Below are 13,561 nucleotides of genomic sequence, written 5' to 3' on the forward strand. Positions count from 1 at the left end.
GCATAAGTTGGGATTTCCTAAAATCATGAAGGGCTAAGATCAGCCCACAACTGAGCCCTTGTGAGGTCACCACAGGAGGGTTGTGGGTGGGTGTGAGGTCATCACTGGGGGGTTGTGGGTGGGTGTGAGGTCATCACTGGGGGGTTGTGGGTGGGATTCAGGGTCTGATAAAATATCAATCCCCATTATCATCAGCGTTTGTACAAGAGAGTTACATATCATGTATGTGGGTACCCCGTTATTGACGGCCAAATCAAAGCGCTCTCCTTCGGCTAAACTGAATCGTCTCTGCAATGGGTTCAGGAAGTTCTCCTGTTAATCCCTTTTATTTTAGGTAACCATATATGCTATATTGTTTTGTCCTCCTTGTAAAATGTTTTGTATGTTTTTCATAAACACTGCCTCCCTCTGGATTAACCCCTCTGTGACCTTTGACGTACTATCCCGTCGAGGTGACCTGGGCCTATCTGACCCTCGACGGGATAGTACGTCATAGCCGATCGGCCGCGCTCACGGGGGGAGCGCGGCCTATCGCGGCCGGGTGTCAGCTGCATATCGCAGCTGACATCCGGCACTATGTGCCAGGAGCGGTCACGGACCGCCCCCGGCACATTAACCCCTGGCACACCGCGATCAAACATGATCGCGGTGTACCGGCGGTATAGGGAAGCATCGCGCAGGGAGGGGGCTCCCTGCGGGCTTCCCTGAGACCCCCGGAGCAACGCGATGTGATCGCGTTGCTCTGAGGGTCTCCTACCTCCCTCCTCGCCGCAGGTCCCGGATCCAAGATGGCCGCGGCATCCGGGTCCTGCAGGGAGGGAGGTGGCTTACCGAGTGTCTGCACAGAGCAGGCGCTGGTAAGCCTGCAGCCCTGCACAGCAGATCGCAGATCTGGCAGAGTGCTGTGCACACTGCCAGATCAATGATCTGTGATGTCCCCCCCTGGGACAAAGTAAAAAAGTAAAAAAAAAATTCCCCACATGTGTGTAAAAAAATAAATAAAAAAAATATCCTAAATAAAGAAAAAAAAAAAAAATTATTCCCATAAATACATTTCTTTAGCTAAATAAAATAAAAAAAACAATAAAAGTACACATATTTAGTATCGCCGCGTCCGTAACGACCCAACCTATAAAACTGCCCCACTAGTTAACCCCTTCAGTAAACACCGTAAGAAAAAAAAAAAAAAAAACGAGGCAAAAAACAACGCTTTATTACCATACCGCCGAACAAAAAGTGGAATAACACACGATCAAAAAGACTGATATAAATAACCATGTAACCGCTGAAAACGTCATCTTGTCCCGCAAAAAACGAGCCGCCATACAGCATCATCAGCAAAAAAATAAAAAAGTTATAGTCCTGAGAATAAAGCGATACCAAAATAATTATTTTTTCTATAAAATAGTTTTTATCGTATAAAAGCGCCAAAACATAAAAAAATGATATAAATGAGATATCGCTGTAATCGTACTGACCCGACGAATAAAACTGCTTTATCAATTTTACCAAACGCGGAACGGTATAAACGCCTCCCCCAAAAGAAATTCATGAATAGCTGGTTTTTGATCACTCTGCCTCACAAAAATCGGAATAAAAAGCGATCAAAAAATGTCACGTGTCCGAAAATGTTACCAATAAAAACGTCAACGCGTCCCGCAAAAAACAAGATCTCACATAACTCTGTGGACTCAAATATGGAAAAATTACAGCTCTCAAAATGTGGTAACGCAAAAAATATTTTTTGCAATGAAAAGCGTCTTTCAGTGTGTGACGGCTGCCAATCATAAAAATCCGCTAAAAAACCCGCTATAAAAGTAAATCAAACCCCCCTTCATCACCCCCTTAGTTAGGGAAAAATAAAAAAATTAAAAAATGTATTTATTTCCATTTTCCCATTAGGGTTAGGGCTAGAGTTAGGACTAGAGTTAGGGCTAGGGTTAGGGTTAGGGCAAGGGTTAGGGCTAGGGTTTGGGTTAGGGCTAGGGTTGGGGCTAGGGTTAGGGCTAGAGTTAGGACTAGAGTTAGGGCTAGGGTTAGGGCAAGGGTTAGGACTAGGGTTAGGGCTAGGGTTGGGGCTAGGGTTAGGGCTAGGGTTAGGGCTAGGGTTGGGGATAGGGTTAGGGCTAGGGTTAGGGCTAGTGTTACGGCTAGTGTTAGGGCTAGTGATAGGGCTAGGGTTATTGCTAGGGTTAGGGCTAAGGTTAGGGTTGGGGCTAGGGTTGGAGCTACAGTTAGGGTTGGGGCTAAAGATAGGGTTAGGGTTTGGATTACATTTACGGTTGGGAATAGGGTTGGGTGTGTCTGGGTTAGAGGAGTGGTTAGGGTTACGGTTGGGATTAGGGTAAGGGGTGTGTTTGGCTTAGGGTTTCAGTTATAATTGGGGGGTTTCCACTGTTTAGGCACATCAGGGGCTCTCCAAACGGGACATGGCATCCGATCTGAATTCCAGCCAATTCTGCGTTGAAAAAGGAAAACAGTGCTCCTTCCCTTCAGAGCTCTCCCGTGTGCCCAAACAGGGGTTTACCCCAACATATGGGGTATCAGCGTACTCAGGACAAATTGGACATCATCTTTTGGGGTCCAATTTCTCCTGCTACCCTTGGGAAAATACAAAACTGGGGGCCAAAAAATAAGTTTTGTGGGAAAAAAAAGATTTTTTATTTTCACGGCTCTGCGTTGTAAACTGTAGTGAAACACTTGGGGGTTCAAAGTTCTCACAACACATCTAGATAAGTTCCTTGGGGGGTCTAGTTTCCAATATGGGGTCACTTGTGGGGGGTTTGTACTGTTTGGGTACATCAGGGGCTCTGCAAATGCAACGTGACGCCTGCAGACCAATCCATTTAAGTCTGCATTCCAAATGGCGCTCCTTCCCTTCCGAGCTCTGCCCTGCGCCCAAACAATGGTTTACACCCACATATGGGGTATCAGCGTACTCAGGACAAATTGGACAACAAAGTTTGGGGTCCAATTTATCCTGATACCCTTGTGAAAATACAAAACTTGGGGCTAAAAATCATTTTTGTGAAAAAAAAAAAGGAATTTTTATTTTCACGGCTCTGCGTTATAAACTGTAGTGAAACACTTGGGGGTTCAAAGCTATCAAAACACATCTAGATAAGTTCCTTAGGGGGTCTACTTTCCAAAATGGTGTCACTTGTGGGGTTTTTTTAATGTTTAGGCACATCAGGGGCTCTCCAAACGCAACATGGCATCCCATCTCAATTCCAGTCAATTTTGCATTGAAAAGTCAAATGGCGCTCCTTCCCTTCCGAGCTCTGCCCTGCGCCCAAACAATGGTTTACACCCACATATGGGGTAACAGCGTACTCAGGACGAATTGTACAACAAATTTTGGGGTCTATTTTCTCCTGTTACCCTTGGTAAAATAAAACAAATTGGAGCTGAAACAAATTTTGAGTGAAAAAAAGTTAAATGTTTATTTTTATTTAAACATTCCAAAAATTCCTGTGAGACACCTGAAGGGTTAATAAACTTCTTGAAAGTGGTTTTGAGTACCTTGAGGGGTGCAGTTTTTAGAATGGTGTCACACTTGGGTATTTTCTATCATATAGACCCCTCAAAATGACTTCAAATGAGATGTGGTCCCTAAAAAAAAAATGGTGTTGTAAAAATGAGAAATTGCTGGTCAACTTTTAACCCTTATAACTCCGTCACCAAAAAAAATTTTGGTTCCAAAATTGTGCTGATGTAAAGTAGACATGTGGGAAATGTTACTTATTAAGTATTTTGCGTGACATATGTCTGTGATTTAAGGGCATAAAAATTGAAAGTTGGAAAATTGCGAAATTTTCAAAATTTTCGCCAAATATTCGTTTTTTTCACAAATAAACGCAAGTTATATCGAAGAAATTTTACCACTATCATGAAGTACAATATGTCACGAGAAAACAATGTCAGAATCGCCAAGATCCGTTGAAGCGTTCCAGAGTTATAACCTCATAAAGGGACAGTGGTCAGAATTGTAAAAATTGGCCCGGTCATTAACGTGCAAACCACCCTTGGGGGTGAAGGGGTTAAATATGATATGTAATAGTTGTGTTCCTTCAGTTCTGTAAACTACACCTCGAAGTGATAAGCTACCGTAATCGGTGTCCAACCGATGGAGACAGATGTGTGGTGGCAGTGAGTAGTCTGGGGTTATCGGAGAGTTAGTGGTGACTCTACTGGGGTGTATACACATATTGCAGGTACTGGAATCTGGAGGTGTATATGCCATATGCTCATTGTTAATTTTCCAAAAGCGGCCTAGTGGTGCGAACAGGCTGCGGCCTTCTCCGTTGATCATCAGCCAATCATGTAATTGTCCATATGATAGGGGGCAGCAGGGAGCTGTTCGCTCCAAAGATCACAGCAGGTGGTACCCGTGACCTTCTCGGCCTGTGATATTGGGAATTTGTGGGATTAAGAAAGTTCTGACAAATTAAAATCCCTGACAGTATGGAACTCAATTTTGTGGAGTTTGTTACATGTGCATAGCAGGAATTGCAGAATTACAGAGCAAACTCATTTCATTTCCAAGGACACACATTGGTCACCATGGAAAATTTGGGAATGCTTCTCCCTCAAAAAAGCAACCCATCTATCCAAAACAATCCCCACAAATCTTTTTCTCAGTTACATGCAAAAAAGTGTTCAATTTCATGACCTGCGATCCCTGAACAATCCACTGGAGGATGCTGCTGTGTGACTAATAGTTGTATGGTGACTGGTGAGACAAGAGCCAGATATCTGCAGTATTGCTATCGCTCAGGGGCACAAAATGGAGGAAAATACAATTTGTTGAAAATATAAAAATATGTTTGCATGTGGACAAGCATATAAAGTTAGTATCCCTTTAAATAGATCCATTTCAGAACTCTGCGTCAACAATATAAATCTACATTGACCAGTGCTGTGTGTTAATTGGGTTTTTAAGGGGTCCTTGCACTCTTCTGTCTATATTCTGCCCACTTCTCATTCAAGTCAGAATGTGGGTCTTGTTTGTGGGGGAAGTATGGAAGCCAAAGTATAAAGACCCCTAGGTGATGAAGTCCCAGTTGGTGCAGTACATGCCGCACGCTCAGCTTGATAAACATACTTGCCGTGGGTTCCCAAACCTAGTGGTCCCAAAGCTCTGCAGAATGGAGACGTTCTTATTTGGTGAGGATCTTTCTTTCCTTGGTCAAGAATGTAAAACTAAGTACAATAACAAGGCAGACGATGTGGCCACTGTGAGGCAGGCTATAGACCTGCTTAGTTCTATCCCTTTTGCTACTGGTATCTCCCGTCTCCAGAGAAACTGTATTTTTAGCAAATCTTTGTATGGGGAAAGGGCTAAGGGTCATGGAAAGAGGGAGAAAAAAAGGATTCCTTTTATCCTATGAGGTGAACTGTCGTCATAAGGAAAGGGCAATCTTATAGGGTGATTCTTGTATGGAGATGGTCATTCTTTTACGGAGAGGGTCAACCTTGTATGAAGAGGGTCACTTTTATATGGAAAGGGTCATTGTTGTATGGAGAGAGTAAGTCTAGTATGGAGAAGGGCAATTTCATACAGAAAAGGTCAGTCTCCTACAGAAGATGTCATTCTTGTGTGGAGAACATTATTCCTGTATGCACAGGTAAAGTTTCTCCTTGTGGAGAGTGACATACCAGCTCTGGCTTGTCAAGGTAAGGAGGCTTATTTGCCGTGCAATGCTCCTCTGAGAAATTTAATATGCAAATTACCTCTTCAGAGAGAAAGAGGACTTCAACTCTATAGCGCCACCTGTTGGAAGTAGCGATCCTACAAGTCTGAAGAGGCAATTTGCATATTAAATTTCCCAGAGGAGCATTGTACGGCTAATAAGCCTCCTTACATTGACAAGCCAGAGCTGGTATGTCACTCTCCACAAGGAGAAATGTTACCCCTTAGACCTCAGTCCAGAGCCTCTCACCTAGCCAAATCAGTTCTCATACTTTGCACTGTTGAGGGCCAATAGCCTTAAACACTGTGTCTGCAAATTGAGATTCTGATTAGGCTTTTATCCTAAGTCATATTGCAAGGCTCATTAAAGGGTTGATTGTGACTTGTAGGATCGCTACTTCCAACAGGTGGCGCTATAGAGTTCAAGTTGTCTTTCTCTCTGAAGAGGCAATTTGCATGTATGGAGAGGGGTATTCTTATCCAGAGAAGGTCATTCTTTTACAGAGAAGTGAGGGATATTCATGTATGCGGATGGGGAGACTTGTGCAGAGTCTAATATTTTTGGGTGGATCATTTTTCATTGAGCAGTCATTTTTCGGCAGTCTGTGAAAGGTGCCTACTTTATGAGAATCCCTTTTGTATAAGACCAGCGTCACACTCAGCGTATGAAAATACAGTCCGTTTATTACGGCCGTAATACGCAGAAATGTTCCCAAAATAGTGATCCGTATGTCATCCGTAGGCAGGGTGTGTCAGCGTATTTTGCGCATGGCATCCTCCATATGTAATCCGTATGGCATCCGTACTGCGAGGCTTCCAAAACCGACATCTAATGGATTTATGGGCTCAAATGTTCGTTAAAACATATATACAGTCTATATATATATATATATATATGTCATTGAGACACCATATATATATATATATATATATATATATATACTGTATTTATATTTAATTCAGCGCGAGATATCAGAGAAGCTGCTAATTCAATTACCGGCTTTTCCTCTCCCCTTCACAAACCCGACATGATATGAGACATGGTTTACATACAGTAAACCATCTCAGATCTAGTAGATACAGTAGTGTGCATGTGCAAAATTTGGGCGCTCTAGCTTGTAAAATAAAGGGTTAAATCGCAGAAAAAAATGGCGTGGGCTCCCGCGCAATTTTCTCTACCAGAGTGGTAAAGCCAGTGACTGAGGGCAGATATTAATAGCCTAGAGAGGGTCCATGGTTATTGGCCCCCCTGGCCAAAAACATCTGACCCCAGCCACCCCAGAAAAGGCACATCTGAAAGATGCACCTATTCTGGCACTTGGCTACTCTCTTTCCACTCCCGTGTAGCGGTGGGATATGGGGTAATGAAGGGTTAATGTCACCTTGCTATTGTAAGGTGACATTAAGCCAAGTTAAAAATGGAGAGGCGTCAATTATGACACCTATCCATTATTAATCCAATAGTACGGAATGGTTAATAAAACACACACACATTATTAAAAAGTATTTTAATGAAATAAAGACACAGGATGTTTTAATATTTTATTATACTCTTAATCCACCTGAAGACCCTCGTTCTGTAAAAAAGGAAAAATTAAAAAAAACAACAATATCCCATACCTTCCGTCGTTCAGTCACGTCCCACGATGTAAGTCCATCTGAAGGGGTTAAATCATTTTACACCAAGGAGCTCTGCTAATGCAGCTGTGCTCCTGTCTGTAAAATCTGGGGAATGAATGGAGTGCAGGGGATTGTAATGTAGTTAACTTGAGTCATGGTGATGCGCCCTCTGCTGGATGTCCTCATATGAACTCGAGCCTGGGAAAAGTTCCCACGCTCGAGTTCATATGAGGACATCCAGCAGAGGGCGCATCACCATGACTCAAGGTAATTACAGGACAATCCCCTGCACTCCATTCATTCCAAAGATTTTACAGACAGGAGCACAGCTGCATTAGCAGAGTTCCTGGGTGTAAAATGATTTAACCCCTTCAGATGGATTTATATCGTGGGACGTGACTGAACGACGGAAGGTATGGGATATTGTTGTTTTTTTATTTTTCCTTTTTTACAGAACAAGGGTCTTCAGGTGGATTAAGAGTATAATAAAATATTAAAACACCCTGTGTCTTTATTTCATTAAAATACTTTTTAATAATGTGTGTGTGTTTTACTAACCATTTCGTACTATTGGATTAATAATGGATAGGTGTCATAATTGACGCCTCTCCATTATTAACCTGGCTTAATGACACCTTACAATAGCAAGGTGACATTAACCCTTCATTACCCCATATCCCACCGCTACACGGGATTGGGAAGAGAGTGGCCAAGTGCCAGAATAGGCGCATCTTTCAGATGTGCCTTTTCTGGGGTGGCTGGGGGCAGATGTTTTTAGCCAGGGGGGGCAATAACCATGGACCCTCTCTAGGCTATTAATATCTGCCCTCAGTCACTGGCTTTACCACTCTGGCGGAGAAAATTGCGCGGGAGCCCACACCAATTTTTTCCGCGATTTAACCCTTTATTTTACAAGCTAGAGCGCCCAAATTGTGCACATACACACTACTAACATTAGTAGTGTGAAATATGCAAAAAAAAGGGATCTGAGATGGTTTACTGTATGTAAACCATGTCTCATATCATGTTGGGTTTGTGAAGTAGAGAGGAAAAGCCGGCAATTGAATTACCGGCTTTTCTATAGAACACCGCTGCGTATTTCTCGCAAGTCACACTGCTGGTCCGTGTGTAATCCGTATTTTTCTCGCCCCATAGACTTTCATTGGCGATTTTTTTGCGCAATACGGTGACAAACGCAGCATGCTGCGATTTTCTACGGCCGTACAATACCGTATATTACGGATGCGTAATATACGGCTGATAGGAGCAGCCCCATAGAGATTCATTGGGCCGTGTGTAATGCGTATTTTACGGATGTATTTTCTGCGCTCATACGTCCGTAAAACTCGCTAGTGTGACGCCGGCCTAAGAGTCACCATTTTGGTAATGGAGGTCCTTCTTGTATCGAAGGTTTCATTTGTGGATGGATACTGGAAAAAAAACACACCAGTACACAGGCAGAGATGCTTAGCTGTCCAGGGCCTCCAACAATTGCACTAACCAAGGTGCAGCGGACCCAAGTTAAGATGGCAGATACACAGGTGCAATAATACCGATAATGCAGCCAGCCTACAATCAGGAATTGGCCGCTTGGTGCACCTGTGCAAAACAAATAGTCTGTATGTGGCATGTTCACACAGGAATGCAAAGTATATGGCTCAAAGCCTTTTAATGATGCCATGTAGCGGGCTAACCGTAATGCATCCTGTGTGAACAGAGGCCACAGTGTACAGAGCCATCTAGGGCCCAGCCGCACCCTGGAAAAATATACAGTGCACCAAAAACATAATATATGCAAGGTATTGGTCAATATTATGACCACAATATTTAAGATGCCAACCTGCGTCAAGGGTCCTTACATATTGGCAGTCCTAATCTAAAAAAAACACCATAAGAGGAAAGACCTCCACTATTCTAGACAAAAAAAAAACACCAGTATAAAGGCAGAGATGGATACAGGGCAATCCTCACTTAAGACTCTCCAAGCCTCTTTCACACTTCCGTTTTTTACAATCAGTCACAATCCGTCAAAATGTTGAAAAGACGGATCCTGTGCTGATTGTAATAAACGGATACACTGGAGCCGTTTTTTTGATGGTTCCAGTGCATCCTAGAAGACTATGGGCACACATAGTGTGTGCGTCTTCGCCGCGAAAACGCATACACAACACAATCCATGCGAATAATAGTAAAAAAAATTAAAAATCGTGATATTCTTACCTTCCGGCGTCCCATGCAGCCTTGCCGATGCTCGCGATGCTCCGTTCCCAGTGATGCATAGCGAGACAATGACCTGTGAGGACGTAGCGGTCTCACGAGACCGCTACGTCATCGGGTAATTTTGCTATGCATCACTGGGAACGCGAGCATCGGGAAGGCTGAGGGGGCCGCGCGGGACACCGGAAGGTAAGAATATCATGATTATGATTTTTATTTTTTTTAATTATTTTTAACATTATATCTTGTTACTATTGATGCTGCATAGGCAGCATCAATAGTAAAAAGAGAGAGAGCGAGAGAGAATTTCCCTGACTGGAAATTCTTCCACGCATGCTCAGTTTCAAAAGACGGCATCCGTCGCTGGATTCCTGCTTTTGACAGTCAGCGACTGATCCTGCGCCCATAGGCTTCCATTATAGCCAACGACGGGCAGTGCAGGATCCATCGCTGAGCGATTTTCCGACGTACAGAAAAAACGTTTCTATGTGCGTTGTCTCCGCCCGACGGACAGCAATTTTACGACGGATCCAACGCATGACTGATGAAACGTGAGGCCATCCCTCACAATCCGTCGCTAATACAAGTCTATGAGAAAAAAACGAATCCAGCAGAAACATTTAATGGATCCATTTTTTTCACAAAATGATGCATTGTGATGGAAAAAGAAAGATAGAAGTGTGAAAGAGGCCTTATATGTGACGTATATTTCTTGTAAGGGTGCGTTGGACATACATAGTCCAGGGAAGCCACCATGATGCAGGAATAGAGCGGCCTAGATTAGATTACTGGCACAAGGGTTTCAGCTCATTATGAGATACCTGATGGAATAAATATAGAAGCAGAAGTGTTACCAGCCTGATGTTCATAGAGGTTTCCTTTCGAAACGTCTCCATGTGCTCGTGCCTGGCATACCTGGCAGAAATTAAGAGTAATTATCATTCTTTACATGTGTACACTCACTTCTCCTCAGTGACTCAGCCCGCTCTCTCCTCAGCTCTGGTTTTTCTGTCTTGTAAATCTGGTTATTAGACTATAAAACACTTTATTCTCGTCTTTGGTGAGCCGATTGTTCCTCCAAGGTTCAATGAGGTGAAACCGATGCACGTGGATCATTAGGAAAGGAAATCTGTGTGTAAAGAAGATAAATTAATCACCGGTAGCCATGATTTAGAAGACCTGGGAGTTTCCATTGACATTGTGAAGGAAGTCTTCTTGGGTGGTGTCTGGGAACCTGTGATGGCCACGTAGTACTATTGGTCAGCAGCCTCCAAACTCCTGTCCCTTACTTCATCCTTTGGACTTACTCAGTGGTCCTCCTCAGCCACCCACACAGACGGACATACATTAGACCTGGTCTTCACCCGTTTATGCTCCCTATCTAACTTCACTACCTCCCCTCTCCCTCTATCTGACCACCATCTACTCACTTTCTCATCCCTGTCCTCTTCACCTGTCACCCATGTCCAGCACCATGCGCACCCACGCAGGAACCTCGCACACCTAGACACCCACACACTCTCTGACTCTATCCTACCACTGTCCTCTATATCCTCACTCCACGACACAGACACTGCCACTGCTTTCTACAATGCCACTCTTGCATCAGCTATTGACACGGTTGCCCCTGTCATGCATAGCAGAGCGCGACGAACCAATAGACAACCCTGGCACAATAGCATCACTAAAAAGCTTCAGCAAGTATCGAGATTTGCAGAACGGCGTTGGAAGAAAACGCACTCACAAGATGACTTCAGTGCACTCAAACAAGCAACACTGGCATTCAAATCAGCTCTCACCTCTGCAAAACAGGCCTACTTCACAGCCCTTGTATCTTCCTTATCCCACAACCCCAAACAGTTGTTAAACACTTTTAACTCCCTCCTCCGCCCACCACTGCCGCCTCCGAGTTCCCTAATCGTTGCCGAGGACTTTGCCACGCACTTCAAAAATAAGATAGACCAAACAAGGCAAATCTTTGTTGTCCAACCACCACAACCCCTTTCTGTGAGAGACCAATGCCCAAACCCCATAACTTCACTCTCCAAAATCTCTGAAGAGGAGCTTGCTCATCTTCTCTCAAAATCACACCTCACCACTTGTGCACTTGACCCCATCCCATCCCACCTCCTCCCCAACCTCTCCACCACACTAATCCCATCCCTAACCCATCTCTTCAACCTTTCACTAACTTCTGGTACCTTCCCCTCTGCCTTCAAACATGCCACAATCACACCTATCCTCAAAAAGCCATCCCTTGACCCAAGCGCTATGTCCAGCTATCGCCCCATATCATTGCTCCCATTTGCATCCAAACTCCTTGAGCAGCAGCACGTCCATGCTGAACTTTCCTCTCACTTTGCATCTAACTCTCTCTTCGACAACTTACAATCTGGCTTCCGTCCCCACCATTCCACTGAGACTGCCCTAACCAAAATTACTAACGACTTATTTACAGCCAAAGCTAACAGACAATTCTCTATACTCCTCCTCCTAGACCTGTCCTCTGCCTTCTACACAGTTGACCACTGCCTCCTACTACAGATCCTCTCTTCCTTTGGGGTCAAAGACATTGTCCTATCTTGGATCTCCTCATACCTTGCCAACCGCACATTTAGCGTTTCCTACTCCCATACTACCTCTTCATCTCACCCCCTCTCTGTTGGTGTCCCTCAAGGCTCTGTCCTAGGACCCTTACTCTTCTTAATCTATACGCTCGGCCTGGGACAACTCATAAGGTCCTATGGCTTCCAGTACCATCTATATGCCGATGACACTCAGATCTACCTCTCTGGCCCAGATGTCACCTCTCTGATCTCCAGAATCCCAGGGTGTCTATCAGCCATATCCTCCTTCTTCTCCTCTCGCTTCCTCAAGCTCAATGTGGACAAATCTGAACTAATTATCTTTCCTCCATCTCGCATATCTTCCCTACCTGATCTATCTATCAAAATAAATGAAATCACACTTTCCCCTGTGCCCAAAATCCGCTGCCTCGGAGTAACCCTTGACCCTGCCCTGTCCTTCAAACCGCGCATCCAAGGTCTCACCACCTCCTGTCGCCTCCAGCTCAAAAATATTTCCAGAATCCGTCCTTTCCTCAACCCACACTCTACCAAAATGCTCGTGCATGCCCTAGTCATCAACCGCCTCGACTACTGCAACATACTCCTCTGTGGCCTACCTTCTAACACTCTCGCACCCCTCCAGTCCATCCTTAACTCTGCTGCCCGACTAATTAATCTCTCTCCTCGCTACACTCCTGCTTCCCCTCTTTGCAAATCCCTTCACTGGCTCCCAATTTCTCAGCGTATGCAGTTTAAACTACTAACACTGACCTACAAAGCCATCCATAATCTTTCTCCTCCGTATATTTCCACACTAATCTCTCAATATCTTCCCTCACGTAATCTCCGGTCCTCCCAAGACCTCCTTCTCTCCTCCACACTTATTCGCTCCTCATCCAATCACCTCCAAGACTTCTCCCGAATATCACCCATCCTCTGGAATTCAGTACCCCAACACATCCGGTTATCCACTACTTTTGGATCCTTCAAAAGAAACCTGAAAACCCATCTCTTCAAAGAAGCTTACAGCCTGTAAAGACCACACAGCCACCTCAACACTAGTGTTGAGCGATACCGTCCGATACTTGAAAGTATCGGTATCGGAAAGTATCGGCCAATACCGGCAAAGTATCGGATCTAATCCGATACCGATACCCGATACCAATACAAGTCAATGGGACTCAAGTATCGGACGGTATCCCTGATGGTTCCCAGGGTCTGAAGGAGAGGAAACTCTCCTTCAGGCCCTGGGATCCATATCAATGTGTAAAAGAAAGAATTAAAATAAAAAATAGGGATATACTCACCTCTCTGACGCGCCCTGGACTTTACCGCTGTAACCAGGAGCCGTTGTACCTAAGAATGCGCGCTTGAAGGGCCTTAGATGAGGTCACTGCGCTCTGATTGGTCCGTAGCGGTCGCGTGACCGCTACGCGACCAATCACAAAGCCGTGACGTCACCTAA

The sequence above is a fragment of the Ranitomeya variabilis genome, chromosome 2 (genome assembly GCF_051348905.1).
Source record: "Ranitomeya variabilis isolate aRanVar5 chromosome 2, aRanVar5.hap1, whole genome shotgun sequence".
NCBI lineage: Eukaryota > Metazoa > Chordata > Amphibia > Anura > Dendrobatidae > Ranitomeya > Ranitomeya variabilis.